At 43.8% G+C, this 21,579-nt stretch overlaps 1 pseudogene; it reads right to left on the reverse strand.

Annotated features, from left to right (window-relative positions):
* LOC112239693 overlaps positions 1–21,579 on the reverse strand; it is a 38,395-nt pseudogene that overhangs the window by 2,440 nt on the left and 14,376 nt on the right.

Consider the following 21,579-nt stretch of genomic DNA (forward strand, 5'->3'; position numbering starts at 1 on the left):
CACACACATACGCACGCACGCACGCACGCACACACATACGCACGCACGCACGCACACACACACACACTTACCTCATTGTCCCTTCCAGAAACAGACTCTGTGTCGCTGGCCCCTACAATGGCGCCGTGGACAGCCTGGGGTGTGTGGTCAGCCTGGGGTGTGTGGTCAGCCTGGGGTGTGTGGTCAGCCTGGGTTGTGTGGTCAGCCTGGAGTGTGTGGTGTGACGCGTGTGAATGCTCCATCTTCAGCACAGAGATCATAGTGCCATCCTCTGACACCTGAGACTTCTCAGTCAGTTTGTCAATGGCTGCAGACAGGGATTGATTTGACTGCACAGTAAAACAATCCACACAGTACAAAGGTGCTCGAACGTGACAGAGATAGCACAATAAAGACAGAGTTTTATTTCCTTTGTGGTCCTGAAGGGACTGACGCTATATGTCAGTTCATACAAAACTATGACACCCCACTGGATGATAACTGTTGTGTTGAGAGAGTCCATATGGGGGAGGTGCAGTTGTGTACCTGGTATAGAATCCTGGTCGTGTTCAGATAGTAGTTATAGATACAGTAGTTATTGTACCTGGTAGTGTTCAGATAGTAGTTATAGATACAGTAGTTATTGTACCAAGTAGTGTTCAGATAGCAGTTATAGATACAATAGTTATTGTACCTGGCAGTGTTCAGATAGTAGTTATAGATAGGTTGTTGTTAGGAAAATTATGATTAAATGACTGAACAAATCATTTTAAATGGAACTGTAGCTAAGTAAACTTTACTGTTTTATTATATCTGATTAACAATATGAGTTCATAAGAAGGGATTGTGTGACACGGACAAGGAGTAATTAAAGTTAATGAACACCATTCCAACTAGGCAGAAACAAATGGGTTGTGGATTAAGTAAGCAGATAAGGTAGTTAACCTATGGTTGAACCGACGAAACTGAGCTCTGGGGTGTTTTAGACAAGGCTGTGAGTGCATTCCTAGGTTTTCTGTTAATTAGAACTGTCAGCTAAGTGGTGATCGATAATGGTGAGGGGTCAAAAGTTAATTCAGTTATGTTGTGTGTCCTGTGTATGTGCTAGGGGGGTCAGAATATATATATATATATATATTATATATATATATATATATATAAACTGTTGCTTGTGGTTGCTCGTGGTAACATGGCAGCGCGCTCCGAGAATAAATTCTGTTACCTATTATTGAAAAGACTGGTCTCCGTCTATTTTATGCAAACAAGAATCTTACAAATTCTCATAAAACAGATTAAAGGAATTCAATTAATGAATACATATTGGTATAATTAAATTACAGTAACAGTTGTGTACCTGGTATAGAATCCTAGTAGTGTTCAGATAGTAGTTATAGATACAGTAGTTATTGTACCAGGTAGTGTTCAGATAGTAGTTATAGATAGGTTGTGTATCTGGTATAGAATCCTGGTCGTGTTCAGATAGTAGTTATAGATACAGTAGTTATTGTACCTAGTAGTGTTCAGATAGTAGTTATAGATAGGTTGTGTACCTGGTATAGAATCCTGGTCGTGTTCAGATAGTAGTTATAGATACAGTAGTTATTGTACCTGGTAGTGTTCAGATAGTAGTTATAGATACAGTAGTTATTGTACCTAGTAGTGTTCAGATAGTAGTTATAGATACAGTAGTTATTGTACCTAGTAGTGTTCAGATAGTAGTTATAGATAGGTTGTGTATCTGGCATAGAATCCTGGTAGTGTTCAGATAGTAGTTATAGATACAGTAGTTATTGCAATTCTCAGTATTTGTCCATAGACCAGAGATACATTTTTGCCATTTTAAAGTTAATTTCCTGCAATTCTACACATTTTGCTATGTAGCTGAGAGAAAATGGTGCAATTTTAAAGCACTTTTCCAGCGATTCTATATATTCTGCCATAGAGCTGAGAGGAAATGTTGGTTACAAAACTAATTTCCAGCGATTCTACATATTCTGCCATGGAGCTGAGAGGAAATGTTGGTTACAAAACTAATTTCCAGCGATTCTACATATTCTGCCATGGAGCTGAGAGAAAATGTTGCAGTAAAAAAAAAAATATGAAAGAAATAAAATACAACAGAAATACATTGTTTACAGAAGTATTCAGACCCTTCGCTACGAGACTCGGATTTGAGCTCAGCTGTATCCTGTTTCCATTGATCATCCTTGAGATGTTTCTACAACTTGATTGGAGTCCACCTGTGTAAAATCCAATTGATTGGACATGATTTGGAAAGGCACACACCTGTCTCTATAAGGTCCCACAATTGACAGTGCATGTCAGAGCAAATATCAAGCCATGAGGTCGAAGGAATTGTCAGTAGAGCTCCAGAGACTGGATTGTGTCGAGGCACAGATCTAGGAAGGGTACCAAAACATTTCTGCAGCATTGAAGGTCCCCAAGAACACAGTGGCCTCCATCATTCTTAAATGGAAGAAGTTAAGAACCACCAAAGACTCTTCCTAGAGCTGGCCACCCGGCAAAACTGAGCAATCTTTGGGAGAAAGGGCTTGATCAGGGAGGTGACTAAGAACCCAATGGTCACTCTGACAGAGCTCTAGAGTTCCTCTCTGGAGATGGGAGAAGCTTCCAGAAGGACAACAATCTCTGCAGCAGTACACTAATTAGGCCTTTATGGTAGAGTGGCCAGACGGAAGCCACTCCTCAGTAAACGGCACAGGGCAGCCCGCTTGGAGTTTGCCAAATGACCACTAAAGACTCTCAGACCATGAGAAACAAGATTCTCTGATCTGATGAAACCAAGATTGAACTAATAGCAAGCTTCACGTCTGGAGGAAACCTGGCACCATCCCTACGGTGAAGCATGGTGGTGGCAGCTTCATGCTGTGGGGATGTTTTCCAGTGGCAGGATCTAGGAGACTAGTCAGGATTGAGGCAAAGATGAACGGAGATCCTTGATGAAAACCTGCTCCAGAACGCTTAGGACCTCAGACTGGGGTGAAGGTTCACCTTCCAACAGGACAACGACGCTAAGCAGCCAAGACAACGCAGGACTGGCTTTGGGACAAGTCTCTGAATGTCCTTGAGTGGCCCAGCCACAGTCCGGACTTGAACCCGACCTAACATCTTTGGAGAGACATGAATATAGCTGTGCAGCATTGCTCCCCATTCAACCTGATAGAGGCATTGCTTTATCTTGGCCAGGTTGCAGTTGTAAATGAGAACTTGTTCTCAACTGGCCTGCCTGGTTAAATAAAGGTGAAATACAAATAAGAGAGGATCTACAGAGGATCTACAGTGAAGAATGGGAGAAACTCCCCAAATACAGGTGTACCAAGCTTGTAGAGTCATACCCAAGAAGACTTGAGGCTGTAATCGCTGCCAAAGGTGCTTCAACTAAGAGTTTAAGGGTCTGAATACTTATGTAAATGTAATATCTAATTTCAATTTTTTATAAATTAGCAAAAATGTATAAAAAACTTTTTTCTTTGTTATTATAGGGTATTGTGTGTAAATTAATGAGGGAAAAAAAGGATTTAATCAATTTTAGAATAAGGCTGTAACCTAACAAAATGTGGATAAAGTCAAGGGGTCTGAATACTTTCCGAAGGCACTGTATATAAGTTGTTATAGTTATAGATCGGTGGTGCACCTGGTATAGCGACCAGGCTGGTCTTCAGCGTTCCTGGCTCGGCGGGGACGGCCGGACGGGAACCCTCCATGGACACCGTTTCCTGGGAGCTGGTACGGAGATGCCGGTGATGGCATCCGGTGACTTTCTCTTCCTCAGCAAGGCCTTCTGGATGGAGGCGGGGTCGGACGGCAGGTTGGCCAACTGATGGAACAAGTTGCGTTTGCGGATAATGGCGTAGACTAGGTTACAGTTTCCTGGAAGATTTAAGAGTAAGGGATTATGAGGGTTATATTGATACGACACAGCAGCACATCAAAGGCAGGCAGTGAATAGTCCTTCTACTGACTGAACCCACAGAAAGTAAGAAACATATAAATAGACTAAATACAATTCCCTTTCATATTGTATTTATTTTTCCATGGAACAGTGAGGAATTGAGAGCCTGGAAATAGATTATAGAGGGGCCCAGGTAGGAGAGTGGCAGAGACAGACTCAAACCCCCGTCACTAGCCGGTATCTGTGGTCCAGAGTCAGCAGCAATACCAACAGACCAGACTCTGGCAGGACTAAACACAGTCTTATGCTATTCTACGGAGTCAGACATGTAACCTGTTCTGAGAGGAGCAGGCTGGGTAAACACTGGTCCTCTCACCATCAAACTGGTACTGGATGATGTTGTTGAAGGCCTCCAGCAGGAAGAAGACAAGATGGTGGTTCTGGGAGGCAGAGAAGAGGAACCAGTTGGTGGAGAAGGCTTCCAAGAGGTGGAGCAGTTTGTTGGCTGCCACCATTGACAGACTCTTCAGGTAGGGAGACACTGTGGAGGAGAGGGAGGAGAAGTCATTCAGGTAGGGAGACACTGTGGAGGAGAGGGAGGAGGAGTCATTCAGGTAGGGAGACACTGTGGAGGAGAGGGAGGAGGAGTCATTCAGGTAGGGAGACACTGTGGAGTAGAGGGAGGAGAAGTCATTCAGGTAGGGAGACACTGTGGAGTAGAGGGAGGAGAAGTCATTCAGGTAGGGAGACACTGTGGAGTAGAGGGAGGAGAAGTCATTCAGGTAGGGAGACACTGTGGAGGAGAGGGAGGAGAAGTCATTCAGGTAGGGAGACACTGTGGAGTAGAGGGAGGAGAAGTCATTCAGGTAGGGAGACACTGTGGAGGAGAGGGAGGAGGAGTCATTCAGGTAGGGAGACACTGTGGAGGAGAAGGAGGAGGAGTCATTCAGGTAGGGAGACACTGTGGAGGAGAAGGAGGAGGAGTCATTCAGGTAGTGAGACACTGTGGAGGAGAGGGAGGAGGAGTCATTCAGGTAGGGAGACACTGTGGAGTAGAGGGAGGAGGAGTCATTCAGGTAGGGAGACACTGTGGAGTAGAGGGAGGAGGAGTCATTCAGGTAGGGAGACACTGTGGAGGAGAGGGAGGAGGAGTCATTCAGGTAGGGAGACACTGTGGAGGAGAGGGAGGAGAAGTCATTCAGGTAGGGAGACACTGTGGAGGAGAGGGAGGAGGAGTCATTCAGGTAGGGAGACACTGGAGTAGAGGGAGGAGAAGTCATTCAGGTAGGGAGACACTGTGGAGGAGAGGGAGGAGGAGTCATTCAGGTAGGGAGACACTGGAGGAGAGGGAGGAGGAGTCATTCAGGTAGGGAGACACTGTGGAGGAGAGGGAGGAGAAGTCATTCAGGTAGGGAGACACTGTGGAGTAGAGGGAGGAGAAGTCATTCAGGTAGGGAGACACTGTGGAGTAGAGGGAGGAGGAGTCATTCAGGTAGGGAGACACTGTGGAGTAGAGGGAGGAGAAGTCATTCAGGTAGGGAGACACTGTGGAGTAGAGGGAGGAGAAGTCATTCAGGTAGGGAGACACTGTGGAGTAGAGGGAGGAGAAGTCATTCAGGTAGGGAGACACTGTGGAGTAGAGGGAGGAGAAGTCATTCAGGTAGGGAGACACTGTGGAGGAGAGGGAGGAGGAGTCATTCAGGTCAGGTAGGGAGGAAGACACTGTGGAGTAGAGGGAGGAGGAGTCATTCAGGTAGGGAGACACTGTGGAGAGAGAGGGAGGAGAAGTCATTCAGGTAGGGAGACACTGTGGAGGAGAGGGAGGAGGAGTCATTCAGGTAGGGAGACACTGTGGAGGAGAAGGCGGAGGAGTCATTCAGGTAGGGAGACACTGTGGAGTAGAGGGAGGAGAAGTCATTCAGGTAGGGAGACACTGTGGAGGAGAGGGAGGAGGAGTCATTCAGGTAGGGAGACACTGTGGAGGAGAGGGAGGAGGAGTCATTCAGGTAGGGAGACACTGGAGGAGAGGGAGGAGGAGTCATTCAGGTAGGGAGACACTGTGGAGGAGAGGGAGGAGGAGTCATTCAGGTAGGGAGACACTGGAGGAGAGGGAGGAGGAGTCATTCAGGTAGGGAGACACTGTGGAGGAGAGGGAGGAGGAGTCATTCAGGTAGTGAGACACTGTGGAGGAGAGGGAGGAGAAGTAATTCAGGTAGGGAGACACTGTGGAGGAGAGGGAGGAGGATTCATTTGTAGAGATACTGTACATTGTGACCACAGATTGAGCCTAATCCTAGCTAGACTAAAAAGCAAGTAACATCTCAATATGCATGTACAGCATCTAAGAATGACTTAATGAGTACATCTGTTTGGGTGTTTAAGGTGATCTCAGGGACTGTCCCAAAGTAATGTAATATTGAACTGTTCAATACCTCAGAACTTTCTGTGAGGCTGAGGTTACAAAAAGGAGTGTAGATGTTTCCTGTGGACCGGATCGTCACATGATGTAACACTGTAATGACGTGTTGCTGTGCCGATTGTAGCCTACTGTATGTTTTAAATGTTGTAACACTGTAATGACTACTGCTGTAATGTAACACTGTAATGACTACTGCTGTAATGTAACACTGTAATGACTACTGCTGTAATGTAACACTGTAATGACTACTGCTGTAATGTAACACTGTAATGACTACTGCTGTAATGTAACACTGTAACACTGTAATGACTACTGCTGTAATGTAACGCTGTAATGACTACTGCTGTAATGTAACACTGTAATGACTACTGCTGTAATGTAACACTGTAATGACTACTGCTGTAATGTAACACTGTAATGACTACTGCTGTAATGTAACACTGTAATGACTACTGCTGTAATGTAATGACTACTGCTGTAATGACTACTGCTGTAATGTAACACTGTAATGACTACTGCTATAATGTAACACTGTAATGACTACTGCTGTAATGTAACGCTGTAATGACTACTGCTGTAATGACTACTGCTGTAATGTAACGCTGTAATGACTACTGCTGTAATGACTAACTGTAATGACTACTGCTGTAATGTAACGCTGTAAGGACTTCTGCTGTAATGTAACGCTGTAACACTGTAATGACTACTGCTGTAATGTAATGCTGTAATGACTACTGCTGTAATGTAACGCTGTAATGTAACACTGTAATGACTACTGCTGTAATGTAACACTGTAATGACTACTGCTGTAATGTAACGCTGTAATGTAACACTGTAATGACTACTGCTGTAATGTAACACTGTAATGACTACTGCTGTAACTGTGACTACGCTGTAATGTAACTGTAACACTGTAATGACTACTGCTGTAATGTAACGCTGTAATGACTACTGCTGTAATGTAACACTGTAATGACTACTGCTGTAATGTAACACTGTAATGACTACTATAATGTACACTGTAAACACTGTAACACTGTAATGACTACTGCTGTAATGTAATGACTACTGCTGTAATGACTACTGACTACTGCTGTAATGTAACACTGTAATGACTACTGCTGTAATGTAACACTGTAATGACTACTGCTGTAATGTAACACTGTAATGTAATGACTACTGCTATAATGTAACACTGTAATGATTACTGCTGTAACACTGTAATGACTACTGCTGTAATGATTACACTGTAATGTAACACTGTAATGACTACTGCTGTAATGTAACACTGTAATGACTACTGCTATAATGTAACACTACTGCTGTAATGTAACACTGTAATGACTACTGCTGTAATGTAACACTGTAATGACTACTGCTATAATGTAACACTGTACTATGATTAATGCTGTAATGTAACACTGTAATGACTACTGCTGTAATGTAACACTGTAATGACTACTGCTGTAATGTAACACTGTAATGATTACTGCTGTAATGTAACACTGTAATGACTACTGCTGTAATGTAACACTGTAATGACTACTGCTGTAATGTAACACTGTAATGACTACTGCTATAATGTAACACTGTAATGACTACTGCTGTAATGTAAAGCTGTAATGTAACACTGTAATGACTACTGCTGTAATGTAATGCTGTAACGACTACTGCTGTAATGTAACGCTGTAATGACTACTGCTGTAATGTAACGCTGTAATGACTACTGCTGTAATGTAACGCTGTAATGACTACTGCTGTAATGTAATGCTGTAATGACTACTGCTGTAATGTAACACTGTAAGGACTACTGCTGTAATGTAACGCTGTAAGGACTACTGCTAACGCTGTAATGTAACACTGTAATGACTACTGCTGTAATGTAACGCTGTAATGTAACACTGTAATGACTACTGCTGTAATGTAACGCTGTAATGTAACACTGTAATGACTACTGCTGTAATGTAACGTTACACTGTAATGACTACTGCTGTAATGTAACTGTAATGACTACTGCTGTAATGTAACGCTGTAACTGCTGTAATGTAACACTGTAATGTAACACTGTAATGACTACTGCTGTAATGTAACTGCTGTAATGTAACACTGTAATGACTACTGCTGTAATGTGACTACTGCTGTAATGTAACACTGTAATGACTACTGCTGTAATGTAACGCTGTAATGTAACACTGTAATGACTACTGCTGTAATGTAACTGCTGCTGTAACACTGTAACACTGTAATGACTACTGCTGTAATGTAACGCTGTAATGTAACTACTGTAACACTGTGACTACTGCTGTAATGTAACACTGTAATGACTACTGCTGTAATGTAACGCTGTTGTTGACACTGTAATGACTACTGCTGTAATGTAACACTGTAATGACTACTGCTGTAATGTAACGCTGTAATGACTACTGCTGTAATGTAACGCACTGTAACGCTGTAATGACTACTGCACGCTGTAATGTAACACTGTAATGACTACTGCTGTAATGTAACACTGTAATGACTACTGCTGTAATAATGTAACACTGTAATGACTACTGCTATAATGTAACACTGTAATGACTACTGCTGTAATGTAACACTGTAATGACTACTGCTGTAATGTAACACTGTAATGACTACTGCTGTAATGTAACGTTGTAACGCTGTAATGACTACTGCTGCCTTCTTGGCCAGGTCTCTTTTGTAAAATAGACTACGTTTCTCAATGGGACTTTCCTGGTTAAATGAAGGTTGAATAAATAAATAAAGAACCATGTGCATATTTGACCAGCAGATGGAGCCAGTGCAGAGATACTCGCCATTCACTACGATGGTGAGCAGGCAGTCAAAAAGAGGCTGTAGACGCTGGTGGCCGCTGGTGATGATCTTGTGGAACACCTGGAGATCACACAGAGGTACAGACATAGAGATAGAATTACTAGAAGGGACAAGGGCAATTTGACTGGAACACTTATGGGTACACTCAATCGCCGTCAAGCCACCCATCAGAGAACATTTATTGACTTGAATGTCTGTTGTAGCAATTATATTTCTATAGGACCTGGATTCAAATAATATTTGTTTCCATTCAAATGCTTTATCTGCGTTTCATTGATCTTGCTTGGCGCAATGGAACCAATGGGAGAGTCCCAATAGAGAGAACCCCGCCCATTTGGCACTCCAGGCTCAATTACAAATATTTGAATGAAATACTATTTGAATCAAAGTGTAATAAAGACACTAAGCTATAACTGAGGCTTTTATTTAACACACAGAGGCAGATCACAGAAAATGTCATATTGCCTGCAGAACTAATCCATTTGCTACAGTCACACTGTATTCCACAGAGATATATTCTATTCATTCTATATCTATGCTGTCACCTACTGTAACTTGTATGGCAGAGTCTTACTACTATGAGTAGGTCGGCGTGGGTCCCTGTAAACACTGGGATGTCCATAGGTACGTGGACAGAGTAGGGCTTGTTGAGACGCACGCCAAAGTTCCTCTCTCCACTCAGCAGTAGCAGGATGAAGACACCGATGTGCATGAGACCCACACGGGCTGTAGCAGAAAACACACACACACACACACACAAGAGCGAGAGACAATCACTAAAACCATTACCAAGGTATACGTTAATAAAGCACACATTCACAGCCATTACAGACAGATATATAGTATATTCCAGTCCCTACAGACAGATATATAGTATATTCCAGTCCCTACAGACAGATATATAGTATATTCCAGTCCCTACAGACAGATATGTAGTATATTCCAGTCCCTACAGACAGATATATAGTATATTCCAGTCCCTACAGACAGATATATAGTATATTCCAGTCCCTACAGACATATATATAGTATATTCCAGTCCCTACAGACATATATAGTATATTCCAGTCCCTACAGACAGATATGTAGTATATTCCAGTCCCTACAGACAGATATATAGTATATTCCAGTCCCTGCAGACAGATATGTAGTATATTCCAGTCCCTACAGACAGATATATAGTATATTCCAGTCCCTACAGACAGATATATAGTATATTCCAGTCCCTACAGACATATATATAGTATATTCCAGTCCCTACAGACAGATATGTAGTATATTCCAGTCCCTACAGACAGATATATAGTATATTCCAGTCCCTACAGGCAGATATATAGTATATTCCAGTCCCTACAGACAGATATATAGTATATTCCAGTCCCTACAGACAGATATATAGTTTATTCCAGTCCCTACAGATATAAATATAGTTTATTCCAGTCCCTACAGACAGATATATAGTATATTCCAGTCCCTACAGATATATATATAGTTTATTCCAGTCCCTACAGATATATATATATAGTTTATTCCAGTCCCTACAGACAGATACGTAGTATATTCCAGTCCCTACAAACTATACTCACACCCTGCCATCATTCATAGGATAGGTCTATCCGTGTGTGTGTGTGTCTACAGACTATACTCACACCCTGCCATCATTCATAGGATAGGTCTATCCGTGTGTGTGTGTCTACAGACTATACTCACACCCTGCCATCATTCATAGGATAGGTCTATCCGTGTGTGTGTGTGTCTACAGACTATACTCACACTGGTCGGCCCGGGCGTCATTAAGGTAGAAGAGGATGGGTACCAAGATGTCCAGAACATCACTGCTCTTCAAAACAAAGAATAGGAACTTCTGTGATGGGCAGAGAGACGGTGGTATGGGTTATTAGAATGTGATGCATGTTTGTTTCTCTGTTGAGGGCAGGCTATTCCTCTATTCTATCTCTGTTGAGGGTCGGCTATTCCTCTATTCTATCTCTGTTGAGGGTAGGCTATTCCTCTATTCTATCTCTGTTGAGGGTAGGCTATTCCTCTATTCTATCTCTGTTGAGGGTAGGCTATTCCTCTATTCTATCTCTGTTGAGGGCAGGCTATTCCTCTATTCTATTCCTCTATTCTATCTCTGTTGAGGGTAGGCTATTCCTCTATTCTATCTCTGTTGAGGGTAGGCTATTCCTCTATTCTATTTTGACTCTTTTAATCTTCAATGAAGATTTTGATCATCTCGGCTACTAAATGTAACATTACTGTCAATATGGTATATTATGTTTGTACCTGTCTTCTACATTTTGTGTATTCACTGATGATGTAAATATGGTATATTATGTATGTACAGTTGAAGTCGGAAGTTTACATACACCTTAGCCAAATACATTTAAACTCAGTTTTCACAAGGTCAGTTAGGATCACCACTTTATTTTAAGAATATGAAATGTCAGAATAATGGTAGAGAGTGATTTATTTCAGTTTTAATTTCTTTCATCACATTCCCAGTGGGTCAGAAGTTTACATAAACTCAATTAGTATTTGGTAGCATTGCCTTTAAATTGTTTAACTTGGGTCAAATGTTTTGGGTAGCCTTCCACAAGCTTCCCACAATAAGTTGGGTGAATTTTGGCCCATTCCTCCTGACAGAGCTGGTGTAACTGAGTCAGGTTTGTTGGCCTCCTTGCTCGCACACACTTTTTCAGTTCTGTCTACACATTCTCTATGGGATTGAAGTCAGGGCTTTGTGATGGCCACTCCAATACCTTGACTTTGTTGTCCTTAAGCCATTTTGCCAGAACTTTGGGAGTATGCTTGGGGTCATTGTCCATTTGGAAGACCCATTTTCGACCAAGCTTTAACTTCCTGACTGATGTCTTGAGATGTTGCTTCAATCTATCCACATAATTTTCCTACCTCATGATGCCATCTATTTTGTGAAGTGCACCAATCCCTCCTGCAGCAAAGCAACCCCACAACATGATGCTACCACCTTATTTCACGGTTGGGATGGTGTTCTTCGGCTTGCAAGCCTCCCCCTTTTTCCTCCAAACATAACAATGGTCATTATGGCCAAACAGTACTATTGTTGTTTCATCAGACCAGAGGACATTTCTCCAAAAGTATGATCTTTGTCCCCATGTGCAGTTGCAAACCGTGGCTTCTACCTTGCTGAGCAGCCTTTCAGGTTAAGTCGATAGAGGACTCGTTTTACTGTGGATATAGATACTATTGTCCCTGTTTCCTCCAGCATCTTCACAAGGTCCTTTGCTGTTGTTCTGGGATTCATTTGCACATTTCACACCAAAGTACGTTCATCTCTAGGAGACAGAACGCGTCTCCTTGCTGAGCGGTATGACGGCTTTGTGGTTCCATGGTGTTTATACTTGTGTACTATTGTTTGTACAGGCGAACGTGGTACCTTCAGGGATTTGGAACTTGCTCCCAAGGATGAACCAGACTTGTGGAGGTCTACAATTTTTTTTTCTGAGGTCTTGGCTGATTTCTTTTGATTTTCCCATGATGCCAAGGAAAGAGGCACTGAATTTGAAGGTAGGCCTTGAAGTACATCCACAGGTACACCTCCAGTTGACTCAAATGATGTCAATTTGCCTATCAGAAGCTTCTAAAGCCATGACATAATTTTCTGGAATTTTCCAAGCTGTTTAAAGGCACAGTCAACTTAGTGTATGTAAACTTCTGACCCACTGGAATTGTGATACAGTGAATTAGAAGTGAAATAATCTGTCTGTAAACAATTGTTGGAAAAATGACGTGTGTCATGCACAAAGTAGATGTACTAACCGACTTGCCAAAACTATAGTTTGTTAACAAGACATTTGTGGAGTGGTTTAAAAACAAGTTTTAATGACTCCAACCTAAGTGTATGTAAAATTCCGACTTCAAACGTACCCGTCTTCTACCTGTTGTCTATTCACTGATTATGTCAATATGATATATTATGTATGTACCTGTCTTCTACCTGTTGTGTATTCACTGATGATGATAATGTCAGAAGGTGCATCTAGCTAAAATGTTTTTTTTTTTCTAATTTAACGTGGCTCAATCGAATACAGTCCACACAATAACAACCTGTATGGTTTCCTACCAGCCTGGTCCTAGATCTGTTTGTGCTGTATAGCTTAGCACTCCTACAGGATGGTAAGGAATAACACAGATCTGGGATCAGGCTAGTCTCCTACCTTATTATAATATATAATATGACAGTAATGTACAATAATAATATATTATAAATGACCTTATTGAAGTCACAGAGCTTCCAGAAGAGCACCAGCAGCTCCTGGTGAAACTGGATCTTCTTGGTGGAGTTGGGCAGGTAGGTCTGCATCAGAGGGTTTACCAACAGGCGAGCCAGTCCCTTCAACACAAAGTCATAGTCCTGGAGAGGGACACAAGCAGGCTTTGAGGTTCACATCTTCATTTGAGAGCTTTAGACCAACGTCTGTTCACATAGCAAAGCTGCACTTGTGATGTACCATTAGAGGAGAAAGCGTGTAAACATGATAGAAGAGAGAACTACAACGAAGAGAGAACTACAAAGAAGAGAGAACTACAAAGAAGAGAGAACTACAAAGAAGAGAGAACTACAAAGAAGAGAGAACTACAAAGAAGAGAGAACTACAAAGAAGATAGAACTACAAAGAAGAGAGAACTACAAAGAAGATAGAACTACAACGAAGAGAGAACTACAAAGAAGATAGAACTACAACGAAGAGAGAACTACAAAGAAGAGAGAACTACAAAGAAGAGAGAACTATAACGAAAATAGAACTACAAAGAAAATAGAACTACAAAGAAGAGAGAACCTACAAAGAAGAGAGAACTACAAATAAGAGAGAACTACAAAGTAATAGTCCTACTGGGGGGTCACATGACCTTTAGACTAGGGTGAGACCTTCAGACTAGAGTCAGACCTTCAGACTAGGGTCAGACCTTTGGACTAGGGTCAAACCTTTAGACTAGGGTCAGACCTTTAGACTAGGGTCAGACCTTTAGACTAGGGTCAGACCTTAGACTAGGGTCAGACCTTTAGACTAGGGTCAGACCTTCAGACTAGGGTCAGACCTTTAGACTAGGGTCAGACCTTTAGACTAGGGTCAGACCTTCAGACTAGGGTCAGACCTTTAGACTAGGTCAGACCTTTCAGGGTCAGACCTTTAGACTAGAGTCAGACCTTTCAGACTAGGGTCAGACCTTTAGACTAGGGTCAGACCTTTAGACTAGGGTCAGACCTTCAGACTAGGGTCAGACCTTCAGACTAGGGTCCAACCTTTAGACTAGGGTCAAACCTTCAGACTAGGGTCAGACCTTTAGACTGGGGTCAGACCTTTAGACTAGGGTCAGACCTTCAGACTAGGGTCAGACCTTTCAGACTAGGGTGAGACCTTTAAACTAGGGTGAGACCTTTAGACTAGGGTCTTTTGACACGGCTGCACTTGTAATGTAGCCTGGTTAAATGAGACTGAACATTCCTCACAACTAAAACAGTGTAGCATTCAGTCTACATGTAATGCACCATTTAAAGGAGGATGTCTAGGTCCAATAGGCTCCTTAACAGCTTCTACCTCCAAGCTATAAAACTGCTGAACAACCTCCAAGCTATAAAACTGCTGAACAATTCATCAAATGGCCACCCGGACTACAGTCATTTTATTGTAGCCATTTTATTGTGTTAAATTTTTTACTTTAGTTTATTTAGTAAATATTTTTCTAAATCTATGTCTTGAACTGCATTGTTGGTTAAGGGCTTGAAAGTAAGCATTTCACTGTAAGATCTACACCTGTTGTATTCGGTGCATGTGACAAATACAATTTGATTTGATTTGCTTTGAAATGTGTGAAAAATATGACAAGAAGAAAAATGACTGTACCTCTTCCCTGTGAATTCTTGAAAGGTAGTTTACAAACAGATTGTCAGGGCCCACAGACTGCAGAGAGACGGAGAGAAAAATTATGTAACAGCAACAACTGAGGGCCATGACAGGCCCCTGGTCTCTACAGGTGAATGTTAACACAATGTATCATGACAGGCCCCTGGTCTCTACAGGTGAATGTTAACACAATGTATCATGACAGGCCCCTGGTCTCTACAGGTGAATGTTAACACAATGTATCATGACAGGCCCCTGGTCTCTACAGGTGAATGTTAACACAATGTATCATGACAGACACAGGCCCCTGGTCCCCTGACAGGTCTCTACAGGTGAATGTTAACACAATGTATCATGACAGGCCCCTGGTCTCTACAGGTGAATGTTAACACAATGTATCATGACAGGCCCCTGGTCTCTACAGGTGAATGTTAACACAATGTATCATGACAGGCCCCTGGTCTCTACAGGTGAATGTTAACACAATGTATCATGACAGACCCCTGGTCTCTACAGGTGAATGTTAACACAATGTATCATGACATGACAGGCCCCTGGTCTCTGAAGGTGAATGTTAACACAATGTATCATGACAGCCCCTGGTCTCTGACAGGTGAATGTTAATCATGACAACCCCTGGTCTCTACAGGTGAATGTTCAATGTATCATGACACCCCTGGTCTCTACAGGTGAATGTTAACACAATGTATCATGACAGACCCCTGGTCTCTACAGGTGAATGTTAACACAATGTATCATGACAGACCCCTGGTCTCTACAGGTGAATGTTAACACAATGTATCATGACAGGCCCCTGGTCTCTACAGGTGAATGTTAACACAATGTATCATGACAGCCCCTGGTCTCTACAGGTGAATGTTAACACAATGTATCATGACAGACCCCTGGTCTCTGAAGGTGAATGTTAACACAATGTCAATGTATCATGACAGACCCCTGGTCTCTACAGGTGAATGTTGACACAATGTATCATGACAGGCCCCTGGTCTCTACAGGTGAATGTTAACACAATGTATCATGACAGACCCCTGGTCTCTACAGGTGAATGTTAACACAATGTATCATGACAGACCCCTGGTCTCTACAGGTGAATGTTAACACAATGTATCATGACAGGCCCCTGGTCTCTACAGGTGAATGTTAACACAATGTATCATGACAGGCCCCTGGTCTCTACAGGTGAATGTTAACACAATGTATCATGACAGACCCCTGGTCTCTACAGGTGAATGTTAACACAATGTCAATGTATCATGACAGGCCCCTGGTCTCTACAGGTGAATGTTAACACAATGTATCATGACAGACCCCTGGTCTCTACAGGTGAATGTTAACACAATGTATCATGACAGACCCCTGGTCTCTACAGGTGAATGTTAACACAATGTATCATGACAGACCCCTGGTCTCTACAGGTGAATGTTAACACAATGTATCATGACAGACCCCTGGTCTCTACAGGTGAATGTTAACACAATGTATCATGACAGACCCCTGGTCTCTACAGGTGAATGTTAACACAATGTATCATGACAGGCCCCTGGTCTCTACAGGTGAATGTTAACACAATGTATCATGACAGGCCCCTGGTCTCTACAGGTGAATGTTAACACAATGTATCATGACAGACCCCTGGTCTCTACAGGTGAATGTTAACACAATGTATCATGACAGACCCCTGGTCTCTACAGGTGAATGTTAACACAATGTATCATGACAGACCCCTGGTCTCTACAGGTGAATGTTAACACAATGTATCATGACAGACCCCTGGTCTCTACAGGTGAATGTTAACACAATGTATCATGACAGGCCCCCTGGTCAATGTATCTGACAGACCCCTGGTGAATGTTAACACAATGTATCATGACAGACCCCTGGTCTCTACAGGTGAATGTTAACACAATGTATCATGACAGACCCTGGTCTCTACAGGTGAATGTTAACACAACAATGTATCATGACAGGCCCCTGGTCTCTACAGGTGAATGTTAACACAATGTATCATGACAGGCCCCTGGTCTCTACAGGTGAATGTTAACACAATGTATCATGACAGACCCCTGGTCTCTACAGGTGAATGTTAACACAATGTATCATGACAGGCCCCTGGTCTCTACAGGTGAATGTTAACACAATGTATCATGACAGACCCCTGGTCCTGACAGGTGAATGTTAACACAATGTATCATGACAGGTCTCTACAGGTGAATGTTAACACAATGTATCATGACAGACCCCTGGTCTCTACAGGTGAATGTTAACACAATGTATCATGACAGACCCCTGGTCTCTACAGGTGAATGTTAACACAATGTATCATGACAGACCCCTGGTCTCTACAGGTGAATGTTAACACAATGTATCATGACAGACCCCTGGTCTCTACAGGTGAATGTTAACACAATGTGAATGTTAATCATGACAGACAGACCCTGGTCTCTACAGGTGAATGTTAACACAATGTATCATGACAGACCCCTGGTCTCTACAGGTGAATGTTAACACAATGTGACAGCCCCTGGTCTCAGGTGAATGTTAACACAATGTATCATGACAGACCCCTGGTCTCTACAGGTGAATGTTAACACAATGTATCATGACAGACCCCTGGTCTCTACAGGTGAATGTTAACACAATGTATCATGACAGACCCCTGGTCTCTACAGGTGAATGTTAACACAATGTATCATGACAGGCCCCTGGTCTCTACAGGTGAATGTTAACACAATGTATCATGACAGGCCCCTGGTCTCTACAGGTGAATGTTAACACAATGTATCATGACAGGCCCCTGGTCTCTACAGGTGAATGTTAACACAATGTATCATGACAGGCCCCTGGTCTCTACAGGTGAATGTTAACACAATGTATCATGACAGACCCCTGGTCTCTGAAGGTGAATGTTAACACAATGTATGTTGAATTAAATGTGAGTGACACACAGACAGAGAGACACACACACACACAGACAGAGAGACACACACACACACAGACAGAGAGACACACACACACAGCATCACTCTCCCCCTGTACAGAAGGGTCCAGGCCTTACATCCTGGTCCTCCATGCTGGAGGGAGAGGGGGGTCGATGGGCCAGACCTCCTCCATCATGCTCCAGGGTGACGATGAGGATCTGCACGGCCTGCTCCACCAGCTGCTCCCGGTAGTCGGAGAACAGCAGGTGATTGTAAGGGATGCCATAGCCCACCGGGTCGTAGGCACACACCACGTTTACCAGGGAGGTGAAGAGAGGCAGGGCATGCCTGAGGTAGGTGGACGGAGGGAAATAATCACTTGTGTCAGTTATGGTTAGGGGGAAATGATGTGGTGTGTCTGTGTGTTTGTGTGTGTGTGTGTGTTTGTGTGTTTGTGTGTGTGTGCACCTCACCTGTTCTCTGTGGAGCAGAAGAAGCTGACCCAGGGGTTGAGGATGGTGTTGTCTGAGGAGGGAGGGAGGTACATGGCCTCAGAGAAACAGGTTAGCAGCAGCCTCAGCAGCTCCGTCCTGAGTGGTGAAAATCATACATAGAGAGAGGTTCACTGTGGGGGGGAGAGTGGGGGTAGAGAGAGAGAGAGAGAGAGAGAGGAGATAGAGAGAGAGAGAGAGAGAGAGAGAGAGAGAGAGAGAGAGAGAGAGAGAGAGTGAGAGAGAGAGAGAGAGAGAGAGAGAGAGAGAGAGAGAGAGAGAGAGGGGAGAGAGAGAGAGAGAGAGAGAGAGAGAGAGAGAGAGAGAGAGAGAGAGAGAGAGAGGGAGAGAGGGAGAGGGGATAGAAAGAGGATCATCAGAACTGTGATCATCACTGTGACTCACCTGTTGAGGTCGTGGATGTAGTTGAGTGGGGGGGACTGGGCGAACCCCACCCCTGCCTCCCAGATATACTCACAGCTGTCTATGGTCTGCATGTCCTCCACAGAGTCCTGTAGGATGGTGACATCATCATGGGACCATCAATCCCAATAACTACTGGGAGAGAGCTATTACTGCTCCGTACACCATCACATCACTGTTCAGTCATCTAAAGCAATGAATACATCATATGAAGCTAACAACGAGTCAGTGCACAATTTCACATAGAGACCTAAGGTGGTATGGTGCCGTGTGGTTCAGTTGGTAGAGCACGGTGCCGTGTGGTTCAGTTGGTAGAGCATGGTGCCGTGTGGTTCAGTTGGTAGAGCATGGTGCTGTGTGGTTCAGTTGGTAGAGCATGGTGCTGTGTGGTTCAGTTGGTAGAGCACGGTGCTGTGTGGTTCAGTTGGTAGAGCATGGTGCCGTGTGGTTCAGTTGGTAGAGCATGGTGCTGTGTGGTTCAGTTGGTAGAGCATGGTGCTGTGTGGTTCAGTTGGTAGAGCATGGTGCTGTGTGGTTCAGTTGGTAGAGCATGGTGCTGTGTGGTTCAGTTGTTAGAGCATGGTGCTGTGTGGTTCAGTTGGTAGAGCATGGTGCTGTGTGGTTCAGTTGGTAGAGCATGGTGCCGTGTGGTTCAGTTGGTAGAGCATGGTGCTGTGTGGTTCAGTTGGTAGAGCATGGTGCTGTGTGGTTCAGTTGGTAGAGCATGGTGCTGTGTGGTTCAGTTGGTAGAGCATGGTGCTGTGTGGTTCAGTTGGTAGAGCATGGTGCTGTGTGGTTCAGTTGGTAGAGCATGGTGCTGTGTGGTTCAGTTGGTAGAGCACGGTGCTGTGTGGTTCAGTTGTTAGAGCATGGTGCTGTGTGGTTCAGTTGGTAGAGCATGGTGCTGTGTGGTTCAGTTGGTAGAGCATGGTGCTGTGTGGTTCAGTTGGTAGAGCATGGTGCTGTGTGGTTCAGTTGGTAGAGCATGGTGCTGTGTGGTTCAGTTGGTAGAGCATGGTGCTGTGTGGTTCAGTTGGTAGAGCAGGTGTGCTCAGTGTGGTTCAGTTGGCCCAGAGCATCCAGGACTGCTTTGTGGTTCAGCAGTGTAGAGCATGGTGCTGTGTGGTTCGCCCCATTAGTTTGCACAATATAGAGCATTTTGCTGTGATCGAATCAACATTATATCAGCCCATTGTCAATGCAACAAACCGATGGTCTAACATTGCAAGATTGAGTATGTGATTTTATTGTAGGCAGTTGGCCTGAGCGCACGGAGAGTAGCTATTGGTGGCCCACAGTCTTTCAACCAGCGAGGTGCTGTGTGGATCAGTTGATCAGAGCCATGGTGCACGTTGGTTATATTCTTTCATTCATTTTATTTGTAAAGTGGTTATTTGCAATTTACAGTCACCTTGGTGCATGTGTGGTTCAGACAAAACAAATGATAAATGAATGTTGCCCTTCATAATGTAAAAAGTTTTTAAAAGTTTGGTGCAATGTAGGTCAGTATTGAACACCACCTACAGGCTACTGTATGTGGTTCATTTGTCCAGAAAATGTTATGGGATTTGCTCCATTAAAACGGGTAAGGGTACAGCCATGGTTGTCTAAAACTGTGGTACAGCCTATTGCTACCGTCTAAAACTGTAAGGGTACAGCCTATTGGCTCGTCTAAAACTGTAAGGGTACAGCCTAGCACCGTCTGCAACTGTAAGGGCACAGCCTATTGGCTATGGTCTACAACTGTAAGGGTACAGCCATTGGTACCGCTAAAACTGTAAGGGTACAGCCTATTGGCTACCGTCTAAAACTGTGGTTCAGCCTATTGGCTAGAAAACTGTAAGGGTACAGCCTGTGTGTCTAAAACTGTAGGGCACAGCCTATTGGCTTCTAAAACTGTACAGCCGTAATGTTCACTGTAAACGCGCGGGAAGTTGCACAAAATTCTCCCAAGGTTCAAGTTTTCGCTCACAAGACAAACATTTTTCTCAGCGCCCCACTTCAAGACCTCTTTACTGAGGAATATGGTTGTTTTTTATCATTGTGTTTTTGTATTTTCTTGGTGTATTTCCTATGCTGCTGTGATTGGGTAATTGTTGTGTAATTGTTAAGCTGCAGGGCTCCCTTGCATAAGAGTCCTTGGTCTCAATGAGACTCCCTGCTAAAATAAAGGTTCAATCAAAATGAATGAACACTGGATCCGGTGAGAGTACTCACAGGTCCTCTCCGGTGGCTGTTCACAGTGAAGTCAGGACAGAACAGCAGGTCGGCCATGGCCAGGAGCAGAGACTCAGCCAGTGGACGAGCTCCATCATCATCCATCTCATCTGTCTTTGAAGGAGGACAGGGGGCAGGAGGATGGAGTGGACAAGAGGATGGAGGGGACAAGAGGATGGAGGGGACAGGAGAATGGAGGGGACAGGAGAATGGAGAGGACAGGAGGATGGAGGGACAGGAGAATGGGGGGACAGGAGAATGGGGGACAGGGATGGAGGGGACAGGAGGATGGAGTGGACAGGAGGATGGAGGGGACAGGAGGATGGGGTGGACAGGAGGATGGGGTGGACAGGAGGATGGGAGGGACAGGAGGATGGGGGGACAGGAGGATGGGAGGGACAGGAGGATGGGGTGGACAGGAGGATGGGAGGGACAGGAGGATGGAGTGGACAGGAGGATGGGGTGGACAGGAGGA

Source organism: Oncorhynchus tshawytscha, unplaced genomic scaffold, assembly GCF_018296145.1.
Source record: "Oncorhynchus tshawytscha isolate Ot180627B unplaced genomic scaffold, Otsh_v2.0 Un_contig_12287_pilon_pilon, whole genome shotgun sequence".
Taxonomy (NCBI): domain Eukaryota; kingdom Metazoa; phylum Chordata; class Actinopteri; order Salmoniformes; family Salmonidae; genus Oncorhynchus; species Oncorhynchus tshawytscha.